Below are 205 nucleotides of genomic sequence, written 5' to 3'. Positions count from 1 at the left end.
GCCTGCTTTTCCAGGTGCACCCCTGCTGTGTACTGATGGACGCTGTTCAGATTCCTTTTTGTCTGGAGAAGATGAGAGTAAACTCTTGCGTGCCTTTCCAGTGTTTGAGGATGCTGGTAGTGGCCCAGATATGTCCCCGTACTAGTGTGCTAGGAACTCACCAAGATATCATTTTCTTTAACAGCTAACAAAAAAAGAAGGTTTT

This window comes from Mastomys coucha, unplaced genomic scaffold (genome assembly GCF_008632895.1).
Source record: "Mastomys coucha isolate ucsf_1 unplaced genomic scaffold, UCSF_Mcou_1 pScaffold20, whole genome shotgun sequence".
NCBI lineage: Eukaryota > Metazoa > Chordata > Mammalia > Rodentia > Muridae > Mastomys > Mastomys coucha.
This window is presented reverse-complemented; position numbering follows the sequence as displayed.